The 22,361-nt window shown below is 38.9% G+C and overlaps 2 long non-coding RNA genes across 9 annotated transcripts in view; one reads left to right on the top strand and one right to left on the bottom strand.

The window, feature by feature from the left end:
* The window catches only part of sox2ot (SOX2 overlapping transcript), a 259,952-nt gene that overhangs the window by 75,132 nt on the left and 162,459 nt on the right, over window positions 1–22,361 (top strand). The window lies entirely within an intron of this gene.
* Window positions 2,175–6,015, bottom strand: LOC147831687 (uncharacterized). Its single transcript, XR_015522478.1, has 3 exons — window positions 5,510–6,015; window positions 3,374–4,468; window positions 2,175–3,130 (listed from the first exon to the last, which is right to left on the bottom strand). It is a non-coding gene; the product is annotated as an uncharacterized LOC147831687 (long non-coding RNA).

Here is a 22,361-nt window from a genome sequence, read left to right as displayed (position 1 = left end):
AGTGACCTTCTTGCTGTGAGGCGACAGCAATACCCACTGCGCCACAATTTTTGATGGATTGGACCCGCTTCTTCCCAATGCAGTTGGTTTAGTTTTGACTGTGCTTTTGGGTATTTTTAATTAACAAATGGGATGATTTAGATTTGAAGACCTGGCAACCTTTATTCTGACAATATCAGCTCTGACAGCTAGCAGAAGGAGATTCTAATTCTAATTTACTTTGTTTAATCCAACATTTAGCATTGATTTCCACCTTTTTGGATGCCATAAAGCCAATTACAAATACAAAATTTAATCATGCGCACGTAATACAGGGCGCCTACTAAATGTACAGTCATTATTTCAATTCGTTTCGCTATATATTAAGGAAACCGTGTCTCTTTTTACTTGCAAATATATCCAACACGCTGCTTTATATTAAAAAGTAAGAGTGTCATGTAATAAGTTGCAGTGCTTTTATGAAGAAGGCATTCATTTTTATTAATCTGCTATCTGTAAGTTTCTCATTAAGAAAGTAATTCCCAGGGTCTGATCTCAGCTTCAGTGGGGAAGTGTGTGTGTGTGTGTGTGTGTTTGAGTGTGGTCCGCAGGATCCTCTATTCACATTTCCACCAGAAGTGGAGGCTTATTTTCCACAGAGCAGCTCAGCCTTTCTTTTTGATGGATGAACTCTATTGAAGTGCCGGGTGTAAAATGGATTTGGTTCAGGTAGTCACTTTGTTTTCATGCTGATAATATTCATTTAAGCCCAGTTTTTTCTCTGTCACTTTTCCCTTCAGATCCTCAAGCAGGGAAAAATGCCGGAGAAAATGAGTTCCCTCCTTCGCCTCCGAGTATCCGGCCGCTGATTTGATCCTGTTTATAGAATGGCTCACATAATGTACTTAATTCCCAGAAAGGCATCTTCGAGCCTATTACTGTTTATTTGGAGAGCCTCGCAGGAGCGCTGGGAGAGACTAGTCTAATAGCCTAGCCTTCAGAAAACCTGGAATCTTCCTAGCCTTTCTGAAGGAGCTGATGGAGACACTGCAGGTTGTTATTTTATGGTGTTATTTTTGTCCCCGAAGACTAATAAATAGGTTGCGCTGTTAAAAAAGAAGCAAAATTCAGCAACATTATACTGTAATGATTGTTTTCAAACAGGTTTCCTGATTACTCTTTCTTGCATTAGTTGGTAAAACTGGGAAGCTATGCTTTGAGATCACAAAGTGTGCTGACAGGGTTTCTGCAGATATCATAATGTCAAATTTAGGACTTTTTAAGACCATCAAGTATTAAATTTAAGACCTATATCACGAAACACGCATACACATAAAGAGAAAATGCAAAAATTGCAAAATTAGTGGCAAAATAAATGTATGTGCACCTTTAACCAGTTAAACTCCGGTACCGGGTCCGTTATCGACTTTCGCTTTCAGATTTAAAGGGCCAGCATTGCACCAGACCCCTGTAAGTGGTTTCGTTTGAAAGTGTACAATCTGTATTTTATGCACATATGCATCACTTTGGTTTTTATTCTACTGTACAAAAGTTATTTACACTTAAATACACAGTATTTTGGATACCCGAGCTGGGTATTGAACATTGGTTCATTTTCATATTATTCATATGACACATGTACAAGTTATGGCTCAAATGAAAGCTCTTGCTGGTGCTCATACGGTTCTAGCGTTCTGTTTACTGAATTATATTCACATATCAAACAGTTGCTGAATGAATCTTGGTGTTTCCATGGCGCAGAAGTGAAAACAATACATTTATGATCAATAAGCAGCCCCAGATAGCACAGACAGCTTCAGCCATTGAGCAAGAAGTAGTTTATTTCTGCTAATTACCTTACCTTATCTTCTTGGTTTTATTAAAATGCATCTCCAGTGAACTTCTTTTACACCAATTTTAAAGCAAACTTATATAAGTGTGACACTCGTTTTTAAAACATACTCCAGTGATCTTCGTTTTATCTACGTTATTATTTTTCTCCTTGATTTAAAGGTGCTGTATTAAAACGTCAAGGCCTCTCGCACCTCGTTATTAAGCGTGAAAATAAATAAAGAAATAAATAAGCGGCGGGGAACACGAAGAAGTCAAAAAGGAGTGCGGTCTCAAGGATTTTTCCTTTCTGGAGGTTGTGTCAGATCTCTCCTCCGCTACATTACCAAATGCTCTGATTTCCAGGGCAAAAAGCTGATGTTTATTGTGAGGCCGAAATTGAAAATGGTGGGTAATGGAGAGAGCTCGGCAGCCCCTGGACCAATTCTGAATCTAAATGACTTGCTTCTTTTCAATGGCATCGACTGAGAAGAGCTTTGTGCTCCTCGTACCTAATCAACCCTCGGCGTGACCCCGGATCCGCCAGCCCTCCTGGATTAATGATAAAATCCTTGCTTCGAACAATTATTCCACCCCAAATGGCTGTCCATTTTACTGGGAAAATTAAAGAATGTGAAATTATTTTCACCCCCCCCCCCCTCTCCCTCCACCACCACCTCCCAAAACCGACACACTTATTTTTGATCTCTGCCCCGTAAACTCTTGAATTTCCGTCTTGTCGCCGTGTTTGGTGAAAGACCTCTTGATAGAGTGTGACGGGAGGCTGCGTTCGCGTCCATTATGAAGTCTCGTAATCTATAGATGCGAAAAAATCGTAAGGTTACAACAAGGCCAGACTCAAATGACACTAATTAGTGGATGCCGGTGAAAGCATTATAAAAGCTCCTGTGTGAAAGAGTCGCGCAAGAAGTCTTTCTCTCTTTCTTTTGGCAACAACTGACTTGCTATAAGCTGATTAACAGAGATGCTTTCGTTTTAAAACATCTTTAATGAGTTTAAGAGCTCACTACTTTATGATAATTCCGTTTTTTTTTTCATGGAAGGAGAGGAATAATGTAGTGGAGTATTTGAGGTCAGATCATATGCATCTACACAATAGTGAATATCATAATCATGGAATGATATTTAGCATTTAGTAAAAATGTGAGAAAGTATATTTACTAAGCATGGATGTGTGTGAATGAGTGTGTATGGGTGTTTCCCGGTGTTGAATTACAGCTGGAAGGGCATCCGCCATGTAAAACATGCTGGATGAGTTGGCGGTTCATTCCGCTGTGGCGACCTCTAAGTAATAAAGGGGCTAAGCCAACAAGAAAATGAATGAATGAAAGATTTAAGATCACTTTATTAATTATGTGTAGGGCCAGACAGAATATGCAGTCATATTTGCTATTTGTGTGGATAATTTTGTAAAAAATCTGTGGAATGATTTTAGGCTATTTCCAGAGATGGGTTGCAGCTGGAAGGGCATCCACTGCATAAAAACTTGCTGGATAAGTTGGCGGTTCATTCTGCTGTGGCGACCCCGGATTAATAAAAGGACTAAGCCGACAAGAAAATGAATGAATGAATGATTTTAGGCTTGTCATAACTAAAAACGTATTATATAAAATATGGAATTATACATTTTAAACTTTTATTTAATGTTTGCAATGCAAATTTAATTAGATCTACGTAATTAGTAAACAAAGCAAGTCTCTCGTTTAATGAATCTACTAAAAGACTGTGGGCTCTATTTTAACCATCTAGGCGCAAAGTCTAACGCCCTATTTGCATGGGATGTCAGCGTCAACGCTTCCCATTCACTTTGCATGGGTGACGTTAGGCGTTGCCGAACTGCATTGAGAATCCGTCTGCGCTGCTTCAGAGGCGTTGCTCGCTGCAGAAGTTAGGACTTGCTCAACTTTTCAGCTCAAGCGCTGACGGAAGTGTCAGCCAATCAGATCGCTGTATGCAAATACACCAGCTCGGACAGTAGCTGATTGCTGACTAATTTGTCATAATAATTATTCATTGGCTGACGCTGCTATGATCATTGCGTCGTAGCAGCCCCAACTTCAGACACGCCCTTTGTTATGCAATGATGCTGAAACACCATGTGAATGGGGCATAAAGCACATGGTGCAATAGCGTTAAGCATGTGTCCGAATTTACTTTTGCTATTTTAAGGATGGAAAAAAAAGCTCTGCGCCACGGCGCATGGTCTAACAGGGTTGAGCTTATTCTCTTAATGAGTTATGTGTGTTTTGAGCATAAACCAATCAGAGTCTCATCTCCCATTACCTTGAAGAGTCAGTTGGGTCGCGCCATAGCGAATTTGCTATTTACATGACGGGCTTTGTAAGTGTAAAAACTGAACGCTTTAGTTTTATATATTTAAAAATGTACCGTAAAATAACAGATATTAAATTACGAAAATTTCCTTAAATTTACATTTCTGGTAAATTTCTGTAACTCAATATCTGTTATTTTACTGTAAATTCATGTAATTTAATGGCTGTTATTTTACTTTTTTTTTCGGCACCCTAGCTGCCGGAAATAAACCGCAAAGTTACGTTTTTTTTTTTTACAGTGTACATATTAATAATAACAAGTTGCAAAACTAACATTTCCATGCCATTTTTGTTCCTTAAAGGTACTATAAGGTACACATTACTACTTCTTAGGCATAAATATGTACCTGGTACAGATCTGTCAGAAACAAAAATGTAAATTTTGAATGACAGCTTGTACCATAATTTTAAAGGCAAGTGTATGTAGACAAGCATACATAGTAGACAATGTAGTTTCGACTAAAAATGTGAAATAAAAGTGACTTTCTTAAACTTATTAACATCTAAAGTTGTCAGAGTAGAGATAATAACAATTCAAAGTAAACAACCAATGAACTACAACAATGACAATTTTCCATCTGCTTGTACAGAAAACCTTATGTGGTGCATTAATGAAGCCGAATGGCAATATGTTAAATATGAAATGACAAGGTTTTAACTTTACATAACATTTGCTTGATAGTTTGATAATACACTGAAAAGTGTTGCATGCAGAACTGTTGCAAACAACTTATTTGTGTTGAATTCAAACAAACAAATTAAGTTTAATTATGTTCAACTTAATTTGTTTGTTTAAATTTGGCCCAAATACTAATAATATAACTACTTAATATAACTACTTAATGTAAAAAAAAATTGAGTAAATCCAAGAAATCCTCTTTAAATATTTTTTCAGTGTATGTTTTCTGGACAGTCATTCTTTGGGACCAATGATGAAGAGTCTTGCTCTAAAATAATTCCTAACTAAATAAATTCAAGTTTTAAAGGGGAAGTCGTGGCCTAGTAGTTTTACCTCAATGGTTTCAGATTCAGTTACTGGCAGGATATCCATTTTTTTAACCATGTGAACAGGAAAATGAACCTTAAAGTTACAAAGGCCTACCCTAAAGGTACTAATGTCCACCTGTATGGTACAAAAGGGTCCCTTTTGAAAAGTGTACTCTTAGAAATAAAGGTATGGGAGCTGTCACAGAGGCAGTACCTCTTTAACAGATACATATTTGTTCCCAAATAGTCCACAGTGGTACCTAAAAGGTGCATATTCGTACCCAAATGTGACTAAAAAGTACCTTTGAGGTACCATTATGGACCTTTCAGGTACACATGTGTACCCTTTAAACAGGTACTGCCCCAGTGACAGCTCCCGTACCTTTATTTCCGAGAGTGTGTGAAAGCAGTGAAAGATTTTGTACCTTTATTTCTAAGTGTGCTCTCTCAATTCGGTTGAATATAGTATGAAAACTAAAATAGCCCATATGAAACAGCCTTCCCTTCAAACTCTCCATTGGTGCTGTGCTTCTCTCCACCAGATGGGGGCGTTGTGCAGCTCTCAGCCAACTTCCCCATAGGTGCCCAGCAAGAATCTTCAGCTCTATCCCACAGTGCATTGTTAATCACAGCTGAAGAAGGGATGTCATTGTAACGGTGGATATATAGATCTCATTGACCCGTCCGCTGCTTCTGTCCTTCCCCTCAGGGACCCCGGTGCTTCAGCCTATCATCTGATAATAAAGAGCGCATGGGACTCCTCAAAATGGCCAATATGCAATTTGCTCCGGCTAGTAGTTCCTGCGGTAGAAATGACGGCTGATGTGATGTCGGGCGATGATGGTTGGCCAATGATTAGAGATATATGAAATAAAAAAAAAACGCCAGTGTCAATCAAATACACCTTCCTCATAATCCATACACACCGCCGCAGTGTGTTTGCGAGAAGATACTTTTCGCCGCCCAGAAGAAATCCAGATTTGTAAAGGCCGCTCTTGAGAGATTGATTTGATTTCGCTCTCTTTTGTGTGTCCTGAAACACAAAGGCTGATGGGAAATGTGCTCAGGGTTCAAGAACTCCAGGCGTCTCGGATAGAAAGAGAGAGAGATAGAGAGAAAGGGAAGAGCATTGCCAAGGAAACGAGTGTAGATACACACTGCTTACAGCTGTAGTATTCACTTATCCATGATAGACTAAACACATCTCTGATAGATTTATTAATAAATCAAACACATCTCTTATTCAAGGACTTGCCTAATTACTCTAACTTGCCTTATTAACCTAGTTAGCCTTTAAATGTTACTTTAAGCTGAATACTAGTATCTTGAAGAATATCTAGTCAAATATTATGTACTGTCATCATTCATTTATTCATTCATTTTCTTGTCGGCTTAGTCCCTTTATTAATCCGGGGTCGCCACAGCGGAATGAACCGCCAACTTATCCAGCAAGTTTTTACGCAGCGGATGCCCTTCCAGCCGCAAACCATCTCTGGGAAACATCCACACACACATTCACACACACTACGGACAATTTAGCCTACTTAATTCACCTGTACCGCATGTCTATGGACTGTGGGGGAAACCGGAGCACCCGGAGGAAACCCACGCGAAGGCAGGGAGAACATGCAAACTCCACTTAGAAATGCCAACTGAGCCGAGGTTCGAACCAGCGACCCAGCGACCTTCGTGCTGTGCCTACTGCGCCACTGCCTCGCCCCATATGTCATCATATCAAAGATAAAAACAAATCAGTTATTAGAAATTAGTTGTTCAAACTATTATGTTTAGAAATGTTCTCTCGGTTACACAGAAATTGGGGGGAGATATATAGCGGGATAATAATTCAGGAGGGCTAAAAATTCTGACTTCAACTGTACATGGCATGTTTGAACATGTCGCACTTTGGCACAGTTCAAGGCAGTTATACCTATCGTGAGTGCGTCCTTAGTGAGGACCACCATCTCTCAAAGTTTTTAAAACTTGCACTTTGAAACAAAACTTTGTAAATCAATTCTTAAAATACAAGTTTTCCATTTGCCATGTAAATAGCCAACCAAATTTGCATCATAAATAAACCCCTAACCTGAAAACTAAAAAAAAGCCAATTACTCATAGAGGAACATATCCATGATTGATTCAAATCAAGTCAAGCTTTCTTGTCATTCCGCTACATGTGTGGACATGCAGAGAAACGAATGTCGTGTCTCGCAGGATATATAATTCCTAATTTAAAGGATTGTTCGATGTTGCAGTGTTCTTACTGCAGTTAGAATAGCTAAACATTGGATAAGCATTCATCTCTTGTATTCTAGTATGATAGAGGGGTAGAGTTGCACAATTAATCGAAAAAAGATCGCAATCTCGATTCGACCCCCTACACCAGTGGTCCCCAAACTTTTTTTCACCGCACTATTGCGGTCTGATTGTTTCAATCAAGGTTTATATGCATCAAATACATAACATCTGTGCCAAACATCTCAACTGACGAACATATTAACAATAATACAACCGTATAGCCGAATTAAATGTGTGCATTGGCATGTTACAGCCCTAATGAGTATGATTATGTGAAACTCCATATAGATACATATGCAATGATTTTCAGTACTTACTTAGCGATGCACGCACACATATATGCACAATCCTTAAATGCTCTGCTGATTTGGACTCTATAATACCTGTTTTATAACTTTAAACTATCAACAACCACCTCTGAGCTAACGTTATATTCTAGCGATCGTTCTCCCCGCTCCGTGGTGGATTTTGGCATAGTCCATTTCACATGAGATGGCAGGGGTGAGTGGAACAAACCAAGTCGCGGGGGAATATTTTCTACAGAAATAATTTATGATTTCTTATGTGGCCTGATACCAATTGTTCCACGGACGCCCGGTGGTTGGGGACCACTGGCCTACACGATCTTAATCCAGTATTTTTATGATTCTGTCAATCATATTTTCAAGTTCAGGAGAGAAGCAATGGCGGCCACACAAGTCTTCACATTGTTTTACATACGTTGCTCAGCAACGTGGACACCTCCTAATGGTGTTGAAGGAGTCACATGCTATATTTATAAGATATAATTCACCTCAAAAATGCCATTTCTGTCTTCATGAAATGTATTTGCGATTGCAAAAGCACACGTGACGTGAGCTGACCGTCAGCTGTTACCACAGAGAGGGCGGTTGCGCGCGCGCCTTTGAATGAAGTCTACTTTAATGAACAGAACCTGCATAGGCTGTGAATAACAGGTAATGATGTTGTAAATAACATTCAGTTTGTGGCACAGAGTAATCGTTTGGGAGCCGCGCAGTAAGTGACTCTTAGCAGTGAAAATGAAACCGAAAGCGCACACAGTGTTGCCAGATGTAGCTGACTGATTCCAGCCCCAAAATTATCCAAAATGCCGAAATGCAAAAATACCCACCCAGTCCTCTGTATTCAAGAAAAACAAGTCAGAGACAGATTTTAAGCAGAAGATGACATATTGGAAGCAAATATCTCAAACACAATAATTCAACATCAGAATTGTCATCAGCATTCATGACCAGGACAAATCTAAAGTCTGTTCAAGTCCACCATTTCAACTCTATACAACATTTTAGGGCTGTGCAATTAATCGAAAATCCGATTTCGATTTCGATTATGGCTTCTAACGATTATGAAAAACCATTAATCGAGATAAACGATTATTGCATCATATACCAAAAGCGCGAAAGACCGAGTGCTTATGTGTGTGTGCAACACGCGCACACACATAAGCACGCGGTCAGCATTCGGTCTCATTCGCACACTGAGATGAGCAGAGGAGCGCAGACATCTAAAATAATCTTAACATGAGCGCTTTAATGGTCAAATAGGTGTCAAAACGCGGTGATTAGTGATTATTCATATTAACCCTCATTTGCGTCATAAACAAATGAGTGGAGAATCAAAAGACACGTGAAAGAGAAACCATTGAAGTGACAGTGCGAAATGCTGCCGCCTGCTTTATCATTAATCAAACGACGAGAAAATTCCTGACTGCTCTTGACTGAAGGATTTTTGTAGCTAAAGTGTTTTTCTTAGGGTGAAGATGCTTAAATCACAGTTTGTTTCATATTTTTATTCTATTGTATTTATTTCTCTTTCCTTTGCAGGGTGGAAAATAACTGTATGTATACAGTTGAAGTCAGAATTAGCAACCCTCCTGAATATTAGCAACCCTTTCCCCCAATTTCTGTTTAATGGAAAGAAGTTTAAAAAAAAAACTTATTTCTGAACATAATAGTTTTAATATCTCATTTCTAGAAACTGATACATAACGTTTAACTAGATGTTTTTCAAAATACAAGCATTCAGATTAAAGTGCAACTCAAAGGCTTAATTAGAGTAATTAGGCAGGTCATTGTATAACAGTAGTTTCTTCTGCAGACAATCAAAAATATATATTGCTTAAGGGGGCTAATAATATTGACCTTAAAATGGGTTTCAAAATATTTAAACCTGCTTTTATTCTAGCTAAAATAAAACAAATAAGACTTTCTCCAGAGGAAATACTGTTAAAATTCCTTGCTCTCTTTAACATAATTTTGTGAAATAGTTATTTAAAAAAAACTAAATTCTCAGGAGCGCTAATAATTTCGACTTCAATCGTTTTGAATAATCGTGATTACAATTATGACTAAAATAATCGTGATTATGATTTTTTCCAAAATCGAGCAGCCCTACAACATTTAGCATTTTAACCTACAGTACAGCTACACAAAGCCTGCTGTTTTACAGCATGTTTGAGAATAACAATAATAATAGCCCACTCATATTAACCTTTATTTTACATCTACAGAATCCTGACAAATTCCTAATCTTTATTTTAGGCAAACAAATCGCGATTCTCATTTTAGCCAGAATCGTGCAGCTCTATAGAGGGGCTATAAGGAGCATGAGTAAACATCACACCCTTGTGACTTCCCACCGAAAATGTGCTTCATATAAAAATCAGTCTACAGGTTTCCGATGAGAACCAGAGATCACAAGCTGTAGTCACAAGATGTTTCTGCATTGTCAATAAAAGGTTTTTAAACATGAAAACTCTAACATTAACATCAGACCTACTTTCCAACTTGTTATTGTAGCCGGATTTCTGTTTTTCTAACCGCCACCCCCAGTCAAGTGTCTTTTTTTCAGTTGAGGGAAGGCAACATCTAGTCATCACGTGCTCAGAAGGCAGTTCCTTCATTATGCAGGGGGAAACAATAGTATGTTCATGGCTGCACTAATTATTATTCTGAGAATGCACCAATTTGTTTGGTCCAAAGTGACTGTCAGCTCAGGCTCTGAAAGGGGCAGCATGCCAGCCATTGCAGTCAAGTGAAAGGAGTCCTTTCATTCAGAGTAGTGGGACAGGAATGACCCTCTCGCATATGTGGGCAGGAGACGGGCACTATGCCAGCCTTGATAGTCTGCTACCAACTCGCATCCCTCAGCCCATTAAGTCTGAGTCCTGTCATGACTTCAGTGAATGTCACACCGTGGCCCCCAGAATAACGGTCGCCCGTTGCTAGGTTTGCAAGTCAGATGAGGTCTAGAAACCGCCAGCTCTGGTGTTTGGCGTATGTTTACACAATTAGATGTAATAAATAATTTAGGGGTTTCATCTGGGATGGAGCATTATGAATTTAGCTTGAAGTGTTAGATATTTTCCTCAGGATAAGGCCTTCAGAACTTCAGAACAGAGGATTTGTTTGGGCTAAAATTTAAAGCCCAAACCTGGGTAGCAGAGTTAGAGGTTTCTTTCTGGATAAGGCCTAGTGAATTTAGGTTGCAGAGTTAAGGGTTTTATCTTGAGTAAGGGGTCCATGTTAGGACCGAATGAATTTAGGTCGTAGTTAGGGTTTCATTTGGAAAGAGGCCTCATAAATTTAGGTTGCATCTTTGGGTGCAAGGATAAGGCCTTCAGAAATGTGTCTGGGCTAAAACCTTGTGAATTTAGGTAGCAAAGTTAAGCCTGATTTATACTTCTGCGTCAGGTGACCAGCGTAACCCACGGCGCAGGCAACGCGCGTGGCTGTGCATTTATACTTCTGCGCGCTGTCTCTGTTGGTCTGCATTAACACTTCCGAAACGCTAGTGGGCAGTGAGGTGTAAATGTTCCTCTGTGTCGAGTTTCTTCGCTTCTGTTTTGCTATTCTGAACACTTCCTGGATGTACAAGTGACTCAAACTCGCTCATTTTGAGGCAGGAACCGGCGGACGTGCAACAACTTTAACTATGAGGTAAACACAGAACAAAACTTTCCATCCGGAGCTCCTTCACGGGACTCCATACTTGTAAACAATCGCTCGTGCCATTTGCGCGGCTCTCGGTCCCGCCCGGACTCATCAGCGCTACCAAGCCGACCAATCACAGAGCTTACGCTACGCGTCGTTGCGACGTGTAGTTACATTTTTTGAGAGGTGCACGTCAGTGACGGCGACGGCCACGGCGAAGGGCTATGCGTCAGCACCGTAGCATACGCCGGCGTTTGACGCAGAAGTATAAATCAGCCTTTAGAGATTTCTTTCTGGATAAGGCCTAGTAAATTTAGGTTGCAGAGTTAAGGGTTTTATCTGGAGTTAGGGGTCCATGTTAGTACCATATGAATTTAGGTCACAGTTAGGGTTTCATCTGGGAAGAGGCCTCGTGAATTTAGGTTGCGTCTTTAGGTGCTTTGACTGAGATAAGGCCTTCAGAAATGTGTTTGGGCTAAAATCTAGTGAATTTAGGTAGCAGAGTTTAAGGTTTCTTCCTGGATGAGGCTTAGTGAATTTAGGTTGTAGAGTTTGAGGTTTCTTCTTGAATGATGCCTAGTGAATTTTGGTAGCAGATTTAGATGTTTCTTCCTGGATGAGGCCTAATGATTTTAGGTTGTAGAGTTTGAGCTTCTTCTTGGATGAGGCTTAGTGAATTTAGGTTGTAGAGTTTGAGGTTTCATCCTGGATGAGTTTGTAGTAAGGGGTTTCATCTGGGAATATGCTTCATGAATTTAGTTTGCGTCTTTACTTGCTGTGACTGGGATAAGGCCTTCAGATTTTTTTTCTGGGCTAAAACCTTGTGTAGATTTAGATGTTTCTTCCTGGATGAGGGCTAGTAAGTTTAGGTTGTAGAGTTTGAGGTTTCTTTTTGGATGTGGCCTAATGAATTTAGGTTGTAGAGTTAAGGGTTTTATTTCGAGTTAGGGGACTATATAAAGTTAGGTTGTTGTTAGGGGTTCCATCTGGGAAGAGGCCTTGTTGTATCTTTAGGACTGGGATAAAGCCTTCAGAAATTTGGCTGGGCTAAAACCTTTGAGGCTTTAGAGGTTTCTTCCTGGATGATGCAGAGTAAATTTCGGTTGCAGAGTTAAGGGTTTTATCTTGAGTTAGGGGTCCATGTTAGGACCATATAAATTTAGGTTGCAATTAGGGGTTTCATCTGAGAAGAGGCCTTGTGAATTTAGGTTGCATCTTTAGGTTCTGTGACTGAGATAAGGCCTATAGACATGTGTCTGGGCTAAAACCTTGTGAATTTAGGTTGCAAAGTTTTGTTTTGTGTTTACCTCATGGTTAAAGTTGTTGCACGTCCGCCGGTTCCTGCCTCAAAATGAGTGAGTTTGAGTCACTTGTACATCCAGGAAGTGTTCAGAAAAGCAAAACAGAAGCGAAGAAACTCGACACAGAGGAACATTTACACCTCACTGCCCACTAGCGTTTCGGAAGCCAGGCTTTAGGGGTTTCCTCTGGGCGAGCACCTTGTGAATTTAGTTTGTAGTTTGGGGTTTTAGTGAGGCCTAAGTAATAGAGATAGCAAAATAAGGGCTTTCAATTTTGTGAATTTACTGTAGGTTGTAGGGTTACAGGTTTAATCTAGGACAGTGGTTCTCAACCATAATGTTGCACATTTTTCATGTCTCGTTCATCTCAACCATTCAACACAACCATTTCAGGTCCTGGAGTCTCAGCTAATGAGCGTATCTGTTGAATCAGGTGGGTTTGACTAAGGAGTGTTTCGGGGGCGCTCCAAGTACATGGTTGAGACCCACCGATCTAGGATTAGGCCTTGTGCTGTCATCCTGGTTACTGTTCAATGGACTGTAAACTAAACCTGTTGTCCAGGGCCTTTATTTATTCGTCAGTTTTAAAGATAGCTCATGCAGGAACCTCCCATAATGCCACTGCTCTGATGAGGAGAAGATCAGTGTAGGTGTTCAACAGCATTTCAGAATTATCATTTGGCCAATATCAAGCTTATGGCTGGGAATTATGACAGGTGGTCTCAGGTTTATTTGTAGATGTTAACATTTAGTAGCACCATACCACAGAAGAATATTGTTGATGTGCAGCCCTGAAAGGTTTAATAGTGTCCTTCGTAATTTTGTTTATGGTGATAGGATTCATATGTCTCAGGGCTCGAAATTAACTTTCTTACTTGGAAGCACCGGTGCTCCCACCTGAAATATTTAGGAGCACCAGAAAAAATTTAGGAGCACCAGAAAACATTTAGGAGCACCCACCAAAAATAATTGACATATTTGACAAGTTGTATATTAAGGGTTTTATTGTATTTTAAAACAACATCAATTATGACTAACAAAACCCAGAAACAACTATCTAACTAATGCTGTGATTACCTAATATGTGTGCAATAATTTCAAAATAAATGTTGAATAATTATAAAATGTTAATGATAACGATGATGACAATAATACTAATAATGAATTATATTTCTCATCATCATGCTGCCTTGAATGTGCTTTAATGTGAGTTATCGGCTATATAAAGTCCTTCTGTTACTTTATGAAAAATAAATTGATAGTATGCATCAAACACAAATAAAGCATTTTAGTAAGAAATATTTATTTTGTACTGCTGTTTTTATATGCATGTCAATTTAGTAAATAATAGTTCTGCTCTAAAACAAACTAAATAATATAATAAATCATTCAATTCAATGCTGAAAGCTGCAAAGCAGTCATCGGTAATTAGATAGAAAAATAATATACACCTTAAGAAAGAACGTACAAAAGAAAGGAAGAAAAGTCTCACTTATTCACCTTATTCTCCGCAGACGAGCGGGCGCTGCCATTTGAATCTTTTTGGCACGAGACTTCCGGTCTCATTCACTTCCATTCATTTTTAGACATTAAAAACTGCTCGTTACGCTGCTTGATGTTGCAATTTGATATTTTTTATTATATTATTCTACTTGGTCTGTATAGTCATGCAAACATTTGTTTGTAGAGCAAGCAGATTTACCATTTTCTGCCGTTTATTATTCCTAGTCATTTTTCCCATAGGCGAGTGAATCGGAAGTTCTAAGACAATCGCGATAACAGGCGCACTTCCGCATTTTAGAATAAGGTCAATAAAAGTCTTGGTTTCGGTTGGTGTCGTTTTAATGCTCAGCCTTGTTACGAGCTGAATTACATTTTTGTGTGTTTGCGGAAAAGCATGCGAGTCAGCCGGCCCAATATGAGGAGGGCAGAGCAGGATTCTCCCGATGACCACCGGCGCAATACTGTTCTTTGTTATAACCCGCATCAGTTCAAACTCAGTAAAGGCGAGCTTCTTTGGCGACATTTGGCGGACATTTGCGCTGTTGCAGCCTGATCTCACGAGGAAACGTAAGAAAAAGTTACGAATTGCCGTGAGATTGTGTTGGCTGAACACGCAGTGCATGCAACGCATCGAGATTCAGTGTACTTTTCACTCTTCAGCTGTTTGCATACCCCGCGGTCACAAAAGCTCTCTCCCTGTCATCTGACAGCGGAAAGTCTTGAGTGATTGATAGCTAATATAAACCAATATAGTGTCAGGGAAGAGCGATTTTACCACGTTTTTAGAAAAAAACCAAAACAGCTGGCACTACAGCCATTTCTTTGCAGTAGCACGAATGCTCCCAATATATATTATGAGGTCGCATAGCTTAAATTTGGGGCGCATATGCGACAATAAGCTGTTTAATGCAGTATGACTCAACAATATTTAGTTATTTACCTTGTTTTGGGCATGTCTTACTGAGCTTTCTTTACTCACAATGCCTTTTTAACAGCTTAGATGGACATACAGTATATACTGGGTTATTTTGGGTCAAAGTCACCAACATAAAAGTATGAAACTCAATCAAAACAAAGGCCCGTTTGTTGATCTCCTTTGCTTGTGAGACAAACATTTCTCTAATGAGGCCATAGAGGGCAGTGTGCAGCAGCTCAGATAATAATCTGAGTATATGAAGCACTGGAGTGACCCATGACACAGTTCTGCACTCATTAATATTCATCCGGGCTCTGTTGGAGAGGGTTCGCTCTTTAGACTTCTCACTGGCACACATTGTTAGCTTTGGTTTGAGAAATGTGTTGTGGCGGTGAACCAACTCTATCTCAAGTCGTTCCTGAAACCGGACTCATTATGACATAATCCCACATTAATCCCGCCCACTATTAATGGACTGTGACAACAGCTGTGATTCAAGCCATGAGCCCCAAAAGGTTACATTTTGTACGTGGTTTCAAGATGAGGAGATGACATCAACACTTTGTATGAATACACAAGAGCTCATTTGCTGTTGAGAATCTATGTTAAAAAAGTAATAATAAGTGAATATTGTTTAAATGATATATTTTCATTTCGATTATACTCCATCTTGACTTAATGAACACTGAAACTATCACTTAAAAATATGAGTTGATTTACTTATGTACCATGAAAATGCATAAACTTAAGATTTCAAGCGTAGTGAGCTCAAAATCATAATTAATCCTCAGTAAAAAAAAAAAAAAAATGTAATTTCAAATGTAGTCTTGACTGTAAAATTCTAAAATGTGCAACCTTTAAGGATTTTTTTTTTTTATCAGAAAACAAATGGCCTCAGGTATTATTATTCATAATAATATGAATAAATGGCTACTTGTTTTTGTTAAAAATTTTATTTGAATTTTTTTCATAGTATATTATTACACACACACACACACACACACACACACACACACACACACACACACACACACACACACACACACACACACATGAAAAAGTTGACTGAATTAAATTAATTGAGTAAACTCGTTGCCTCAATTCATTTGAGAAATGGAGTCTCCCAAAACATAGTACTAAGTTTGGTGAACTGAACAATTTAAGTATGGTCAAAACCGCAAGTTAAATAAACTTAAATATGCAAGTTTTGGGAGACACCATTTATCAATTAAAATGAGGCAATGAGTTTACTAAATTAATTTAGTTCAGTAAACTTATTACGGTTTTCAGTGTGAATTTAAATTATGGCATATTTACATTTGAAGCTTCTATTGAGATTTTAGACTTAATCTTAAATCTTTGTCGTCATATTATATAAAGTCATATTTTATAAAGTCATATTAACCCTTTAAATCCAAATACAGTGACTCCAATACGTTCATGTAACGTGCCATAGTTTGTATAGATGGAGATTATGAACGATAACATGTCAACATAGACTTATTCTAAAAATGTAGCCCTATATACGTTTCTGGAGAGCGCAAATAATGTAGCCAGCGGTACGTATGGCTGCATTTCATTTTTTAAGTGAATGCTATGGGGTGGTATGACACCATTGCTTTTCCGCTTATACCAGCTGACCGCTAACCTCCGTATGAACAGCTTTCCCGCTGTTACCAGTTTATCCCGTTAGCTCGCTATATGTACGTTGGCGTACTTGAGACACAGAGAGGAGTCAATCACAACAACGGGATTCGAGTGCTGTGTAAAACGGTTCCAGAAAGCAGATAAGTGAAAAACAGAATCCAAAGAATAAAATAAATAAGTAAATAATTGTGAGAATGTGGTAAAATCTGAAAGCGTGGTAAAAGTCGGATGAAGGCTTTTCTGTTTCTGGAGTCGGTGGGCGAGTCAATCAAAATTGGTTGGGTTTAGGGAAGGAGGAGGGTGGGTCAGTCGATCGGTCAGTCAGTTAGTCAGTCAGTCAGTCAGTCAAACAGTAAACAGCGGCCTCTGGTGGGTTTACGCAAGAACAGCAGGAGTGAATGGCACTCGCGAGAGAAATTTAAGATCTCAAAAAGCGTACACAGCAGCGTCTCGTGGATTCAAAAAAACAAATACAAAATGTTTGTTTCTGGACCCGGTGGGCGGGTCAATCAAAATTGGTTGGGTTTAAGGAAGGAGGAGGGTGGGTCAGTCGATCGGTCAGTCAGTCAGTCAGTCAAACAGTAAACAGCGGCCTCTGGTGGGTTAACGGAAGAACAGCAGGAGCGAATGTTCTGGTTGCAAAATGTTCTTGCAGCCTGTCATAATTTGTATAGACACACAATGTAAGGGACAATAATTTTTTTGCACAGTTTGCCTTATATTAAATAAATATTGGAAGTGATAAAGGGTTGAGCATTGGGTTCTGCTGCTTTTGCTTTTTCAAACATGGTGCTCCTTTTTTTTCTAGCCAAGCAATGTTTTGGTGCTACTTGAGAACCACTGTTTCTGGTTTGGAGCCAATGCTTTTGATGTCAAAAGACACAGAACTGATTTGGAACTAGACTTCGACTGCGAACCAGCACTCAAACTGCTTTGGTGGAAGAGCCGTACATGACATGTTTGAAGAAACTTGGCCAAGGAAACATCTAGAAATAGGCTGAAAAAATCGGGGTGTTGAATCCTTTAATTTGGACAAGGAAGAAAGCTTTCAGAGAGCCTAAGGAAGCATCTAGAAATAGTCTCACGAACAAGAGTTATGGTGGTTTTGCCATTTAAGATCTGTTAATTGTGATGGAGACTAGGAATTCAACCCTTTTCACCTGCAGATAACTTCACAATCACCCCCAAATAATCAGTGGCAATTAGACCGTCTAAACACCGCAATCTTTTTTGGAGAAAAAAAGTTAAAATACAGTGGCATGTACTGTAAGTTGCTGAACGTTTAAGGGGATTTTGTAGTACTAAGCATTTTGACAACTTCACTGCCATTTGCCTCAAGCCTTGATTCAATTTGGATCCTTTTCCCAAGTCATATCTGGAGACCATAAGAAAACAATTCTGTTTAAACTGGAGTGATTACACTGGAGCACACCGGAGGGTCAAGCTAAGGGAAACCTAGATATAGTGCTGTAACCCCAGGGATGGCAAATTTGGCCATCTAAGCACCTTTCTTTGCAAAGTGTGGAAATACAGTTGTGTGTACAGGACTGGTATATACATGGCACTGAATGTCCACTAATGCAAACATGGCATTAATGATGTTTATTAATGTTAATTACTTTACAAACTTACATCAACAGCCTGTCATAATTTGTATAGACACATAATACAAGGGGCAATAAATGTTCTGCTATAATTTGAATAGATTTCTGACCCATGACCTAAGTCATATCTGGAGTCATATCATAATCATTAAAATAATTCTGTACAAAATAGGGTGTTCACTCCTTGGGCAAGTAAGTAACCAGAGAGAAAAGCCAAGAAATACCTCTGCAAACCCAAGGATGGCAAGTTTAGCCATGCAAGCACCTCTAACCTTTTCTTTGTGGGTATAGGACTGGTATAGGTGTGTTATTGCATGCATTATTAATGTTTAAAAAAATAGCAAACCTACATCGACATCTAAACACAATCTAGCACATGATCTAGGCAAACCATAAATGGTAATTAACTCCTTTGGAGCATTATCACCACCTATTGAATTTCACAAATATGGTTCCCATTATATCATGATTATATCGTAACATTCATTTTAACATCTCTGCCATTTGTGAACTCAAAATATGTAAATAAAAATAATCGGTTAAACACTAATGACTTAATTCATGTGTCTACATTCACAAAGAAAACATAATAGACCGTCTAATTGTAGGATTAAGTGTGATAAAGTAGTTCAGGATATTTATTATCATACTTGGTTAAAATCGCTTTGTTGTAAAATATCAAAAGCAAACAAAAATGTGTCACATTAAAATGAATTATTATAGTTCATCATTTAAACAATATATAATATAGTTTATATATTATTTTATTTTAATCTATTTATTTTATTTTGAGTATCTGATTATAAACTACTATGTTTTACTAAACTGTAGCAACTGTTAATTATATATATATATATATATATATATATATATATATATATATATATATATATATATATATAATTATTATGCTTAATTAATTATTAACAGTTAATTTGTTTGTAATGCTAAATTTGTTGCAACCATAATTACAACAAATTACCAGTGCTTATATGGTTTAAAAACAATATATTGCTTACTATAAATGGGAAATCATTAATAAAAAAGTTATTAGAGAATTAAGCAAATAAATACCATAATCGCTTGAGTAGAATATTAATATATTGTTATACATTTATTACATGTAAAATAGATTTGTATTATATAAAGATGTATTACTGCCTATATTAACTTGCTATTATTTCCTTCATTATAAATGAATCCATTATATAAATTAAACCAGTCCAATTTAGATTGTTCAGCAAGGCCAGCAAACGAGTATCTGCTATACTGACTGAGTATCTGCAATACCAGGGGTGGGCAAACTCGGTCCTGGAGGGCCGGTGTCCTGCACAGTTTAGCTCCAACCCTAATCAAACACACCTGCTTATAGATTTCTTGTGATCTTAGAGACACTGATTAGCATGTTCAGACTAGTGACTAGTGTTGGAACAAAACTCTGCAGGGACACCGTCCCTCGAGGATCAAGTTTGCCCATCCCTGTGCTTTACTATACTGTCAGATAATAATGACTGATCATCTGATAGAGTTGAATGGTGATCGGAAACAACGCTCCTCATTCACCTGTCTTGATTGCAATATTTGTGAAATAGTAAACACTATTGTTTACTCTGTTCAGTATTTATTACCAATATATATATATAATTATATTTATGACGATGTCCGAGAAGACGTTAATAACGTTAAAATCCATCATATGGTTTGCCTAGATCTTGTGTGCTGGATTGTGTGTGCCTGAAATGTGTGTGGCTCTGCGGGCCTGCAGCTAGATAATATTGAAGGAACCAGAGAGTAAAGCCAAGGGAACAGCTAGAAATACTGGCTTGCCATCCAAACCCCTCTAACATTTTCTTTGCAAAATGTGAAAATATAGCTGCGTGAATTGGTTCTGCTATAGAACATGGCACTGCATGTCCGTCTCAGCTGTAAGTAAAGAAAGCCGCAAACTGCTCTCATGTGGGTACGGTTGTAAGGTCACTAGAGGCTGATGCACAAGAGCACATCCCCTGACTCACTGTTTCCAGCAAGTTCCACTTGTCTCCTTCCCATCAACACATCCAATTCAGTTTATAGTGACCTCACTGCCATCAGCGGCAGAAAAAAAGCGGAAAAACATGTCAGCCTCAAGCTGAGAAGAGTTGTTAGTGAGCGACTGGCCCAAATGCCCTGTCATCCCTTACGCTCCTCATCATACGCTCCGCAGATCCAGAGCATTCCTGACCGCTGAGGTTTAGAGCGGATCGGCTGGTCGTTGGTGAAGCAAGGCTTTTGTTTGGTGCCCAGGCGGGTGTGAGTCAGAGGCAGACAGAGGAACCTTTTACGGCGTCCCTCGTGATATCTTCCGCCAAAGGGGAGGAGAGTTACCACCGCATTGATATCAGAGCACAAAAGTCTTACTTCATCAACCAGACTCGACTCAAAGTCTTGAGTTACAGCGGGTCAACTGAGACTCCGGCAATTCATATTGCAGGTAGACTGAAATATTGCCGGTGATGGTGGTGGGCTGTTTACTGTTGAGGTTCACGCTCTCATATGCAAGCAATATCTGACACCATGGAGCACAAAAGAGTCTTGTGTTGCATGCGCATATTTTTGATGTTAGCCAAAATTGGTAATTATGGTTATTGGAATAATAAGTAAAGGAGTTTATAATATACTGTAAACCCAGATAAGTAAGCAGAACTCAAAACATTTGATGTAACTCGTTAAAGGGCAATGAAACTCCCTCGTTTCAGCAAGATGTTTTCACACCTCTACTTTGGAAAAAGTCAGAAAAGTGGGCGTGTCCAGCTCTGTTTAGGGGGGAGTGTCGGAGGAAGAAAAGAGGCTTGGTGTGGGAGTGTCTATTTGGGCGGCTGAGCTTTAGAGTCAAAACACACAACCACAGCGGACAAAGTGACTGTGTTTACATGGACATCTGTAGTCGAATTATTTGCCAAATTATTAAATGGTGGACTTTAACTGGAGTTTGGCTCTTTCATTCAGGGAATTCATTCATGCCCCTCCCAACAAAAGTGATATTTGATTCGAGGAACTGCTCTTAGCGTGTATTTTTCATGCAATGTTTGATACCGCACTGCGAATGAGAGAAAAAAACTTAGATGCACACGGCAGAGTCAGAAAGCCGCGTGTGCTATTCCGGTCACAAAATCCAACACGAGGTTATAGTTTGGTTGTAACTGTCAGTGCTAACTTGTTTACACTCGGTGCAATAGTTTGTTTGATACGAATAAAATACGAACTGAATAAACAAAGAGCACTGGTCGCTCACTTACCAAATCTTTAGAGACAGGACAATCACCAGCAACTAGAGCCACGTCTTTATTTAGATGACACTACAAGCGAATCCGGATCTCAGCGTTTGCAGATGAGAACAGCTCTCAGGTAAACAATAATCCTCCTTAGACATGTAAGTTATTGTTGTCGAGCGTCGCGTACACTGTTAATCCACACGTGATCCAGCTGCGCTCTCACAGAGAGAAAATGAAAACAAAACTTAACGGCAGCAAACTATAAAAGCAACACTTCACGCTTGTTTTGCCAACACAACGTGGCGTCTCTGTCGTCTAAACACTGTGACAGTAATGAATATTAATGAAGTTACACAATAGAGCACGCTGATTGGTTTGAACCAAGCCTTACTCATGCATTAATGCATCACACTGTAAGACGTAATAAGACACACTCTGGCACAGACGTCCAGTCTGCACGCTGGAATACACGCTATTATGTCATGACCGTGACGCAGCTTCAAACATTCGTTTTAAACCAAAAGTACGAATTTGCTTGAAATAACGCAAAAACAACCAATTTACACTTTTTAGTGAGATATATGTGTCCTAATAGTGTTTTTAGCAGTGTGGGACACATATACGACTGTCAACAGCTCAACACATGTGTTCTGGTGTTTCGTGACCCTTTAAGTTCATGAACTTGAAAAATTTAAGTTTTCAAAACTTAAATATTTTGATTACATGCTACTTAGGCCT

The sequence above is a fragment of the Danio rerio genome, chromosome 22 (genome assembly GCF_052040795.2).
Source record: "Danio rerio strain M-AB ecotype USA chromosome 22, GRCz13ab, whole genome shotgun sequence".
Lineage (NCBI taxonomy): Eukaryota > Metazoa > Chordata > Actinopteri > Cypriniformes > Danionidae > Danio > Danio rerio.
The sequence above is the reverse complement of the archived record's forward strand: the minus strand, read 5'-3'. Positions and strand labels throughout refer to the sequence as shown.